Source organism: Rhinopithecus bieti, unplaced genomic scaffold (genome assembly GCF_001698545.2).
Source record: "Rhinopithecus bieti isolate Rb0 unplaced genomic scaffold, ASM169854v2 scaffold_7673, whole genome shotgun sequence".
NCBI lineage: Eukaryota > Metazoa > Chordata > Mammalia > Primates > Cercopithecidae > Rhinopithecus > Rhinopithecus bieti.
The window spans coordinates 949,575-952,949 of record NW_016806375.1 but is presented as its reverse complement, the minus strand read 5'-3'; positions in this window follow the sequence as shown (position 1 = coordinate 952,949).

The following is a 3,375-nucleotide window of genomic DNA, read 5'->3' as shown; positions in this document are numbered from 1 at the left end:
ACAAATGCTTTTTATGATTTCTCATTGAATTATTGAAACAGTGTGTAACTGCTAGTTGTATATGAATATTTATAAGGCTTTGCCCATTTCTTTTGAGCCTCTGGGCATATTTGTATGCATTTGCCACTTGGGAAGGCAAATCAGCTTTAAACATAGTAACAAACTATATTTCAAAAGGCTTTTTGAGTAACTTTGAAAGGGAATGTTAACTTTCCAACTGCAGGTGGCTGTTTTGATACTGGACTTGAATAGTGTGTTATGAGGTAAGAAAATTGTTTTTATTTCACTTAATTTTCTCTTGGGAACATGGGAAGTTAGAGTTGGCTGCATGTTGTTTCATTACAGTATTTTAGGGCTTTCAGTGGTACTGTTTTTCCTTTCACTGTTGGCCAGTGAGTCAAGAATTATATTTTCCTTTACTGTTTTAGCAGTAACTTGAAACTACAGGAGTTTATTAGATATACGAATCTAAAACTCCAAAAACCTTTAACTTTGAAAATTTTCTTTTGGTTAAGTAAAGCCTGTTTTTATTTCTTCTTCCAACAGTGCTTTATATTGTTTGGATATCTTGTTTAGGATTGATTTATTTTTCAGGGTAAATTCAATTACTGAGAGAGGAATTGAACCAATCTCAGCATTGCATTCTAAAATGAGGCAGTAGGTGGCACTCAACCTTTTATTAGCAGAAAATTGTTAGTTTCAAATTAGAGTGTGCAACACTACTTCCCTCTCATTCATACACGTCTTCATTAAGAAGAAGCACTCTTTGTCTACAGCCCTAGTCCAATGTTTGTCAAACTTCTGTATGCAAAAGAAGAATCGAAGATGCTTGCTTGTTAATGCAGACTTCTGGGCCCCACCCCCAATGATTCAATTCACTAGGTCTTATGAGGGGCTGGTTTCAGAAATCTATGTTGTAAACAAACACTTCCAGGTAATTCTGTTGTAGGGGACTACACTTTGAGAATAGGCTCTAGGAGAATGAAGAATGTAGTTTTAGTGCCATGTTTTAAGGTGGCATTAATAATAGTTACTGTTTACTGGGAACTTAATATTTGCAAGGTCTGTGCTAGTAATTTACGTAATTCTTCACAACATCCTGCAAATGTAGGTATTGTTTTGCCACTTTACAAAGGAAGAAACTGAAGCACACTGAATTCAAATAACTATCACAAGTCATACAGCATATAACTATCAGAGCTATGATTTAAAGTAGGTTTCTAGCCGGGCGCGGTGGCTCATGCCTGTAATTCCAGCACTTTGGGAGGCCGAGGGGGCAGATCACGAGGTCAGGAGATCGAGACCATCCTGGCTAACACGGTGAAACCCCATCTCTACTAAAAATACAAAAAAAATTAGCCGGGCGATGGAGGCGGTGGCGAGGCCTGTAGACGTCCCGGACTCGGAGGCTGAGGCAGCGAGAATGGCGTAATCCCTGGGAGGTCGGAGCTTGCAGTGAGCTTGAATCCGGCCACTGCACTCGCAGCTGGGGCGGCATGCGAGACTCCGTCTCAAAAAAAAAAAAAAAAAAAAAAAAAGTACAAAAATTAGGGCGTGGCGGTGGCGGCGCCTCTAGGTCCCAGTTACTCGAGGCTGAGGCAGGAGAATGGTGTGAACCGGGGAGCGGAGCTTGCGTGGCTTGGAGATCCGCCCACTGCACTTCCAGCCTGGGCGACGGGCGACAGAGCGAGACTCCGTCTGAAAAAAATAAATAAAAAATAAAGTAGGTTTCTAAAGTACCTGGTTCTGCATACCTACTGAGTATACAGCTGGGTTTTTGTGTCTCTCCAGTTAACCTAATGCATGGGTAAAAAGGCATCGGGGTCAGTGGAATAAACCAAGGTTTAGAACAGATTCATTCCGGGTTCTAAGCTGTTGTAGCATGGAGTCATGGAAATAACACTGGAATGTTAAAAGGTGACCTTCATTCTAGTCTGCGCGTTCTCAGTAGCCAGAAAGAAGACTGGATAGGTCCCTTCCCTTGCTGGCCTCCATTTCATTCATTTATGAAACGAGAGACTCAGTGTTCTCTGTAGACAACCTTTTTAAGAATCATTTGAAGAATTTGTTTAAAAATGCAAGTTCCTGGGCTCTACTCTCAGACTAAGTGAATCAGAAGCTTTGGTGTGGGAAACCATGGAACCTGCACTTTTAATAAATGCCCCAGTGATTTGCATATTGGAGAATCACCACACCAGGTCACTGGGCTCTCATTTGGTGGGGATGCTCCACAATTGGTTTTGGACTTGTGACTTCTTGGGTGGACTAAAATAAGTCAGGGGGTGCCGTGGACATCATAAGTATAAATCATGTAAGTGAAGGCACTGCTTCAGTCAGGCTATAAAAGCTATTTTGAAAGAGGTAAGGAAAAAATAGGATTGTAATGAAGAAAATTTGCTTATGATCGCAGGTTAAGCCTTCATTTGGAACTGCTTCTAGTATGTTACAAAAAGTAATAACAGCTAATCTGTGTCACTGACTGGACCTGGTACTATTTTAAGCACTTTATATACATTATCTCAGTGAATCTTTCCCATTGTGACATCTGGCTAGTTTTCATGGCTAAGAGTGCACTTTCTAGAAACATCAATGTTAGAAAACATTGTGGTCCCCACTTGAAGTTTCACTTTGCATGTTCAGTGATACCGTTTGGCTCTGTGTTCCCACCCAAATCTCATCTCAAATTGTAATCCCCATGTTTCCAGGGAGGGACCTGTAATCCCTACCTAATGATGGAGGGAGGTGATTGATGATGGGTGTGATGGACCCCATGCTGTTCTTGTGATAGTGAGTGGGTTCTCATGAGATCTGATGGTTTTATAAGTATTTGAAAGTTCCCTCTTCACTCGCTGTCTTGTCTGCTGCCATGTAAAATGTGCCTACTTCACCCTCTACCATGATTGTAAGTTTCCTGAGGCCTCCCCAGCCATGCGGAACTTTGACTCAATTAAACGTCTTTTCTTTATAAATTACCCAGTCTTGGGTATTTCTTTATAGTGGTGTGAAAATGGAGTAATACATTCAGAAACCATTATCTTTTATTCTTTAATGGCAATCTCTGAATGCTTGTAATTTCCTTCATTTCCAAAGAATTACTGTAGACCCAAATTTTCGTCATTGGAGTGTAGCACATTCAGAGAGTACACCAATTGCAAGTATACGGTACAAAATTATGATCAGCTGATGAACATGTACAAATAACCCCCATTAGGACAAGAAATAGAACATGAATAGCAACCTGAAGCCCCTACCTGTTCCTCCCAGTCATTACCCCGTCTCTCCTCTCAAAAAGTAATCATGATAGATTTTTTTTTTTAAAAGGTCAGCTTTTGTTTTTTCAACTCGATGTAATTTATTGGGCAACTATTATATACC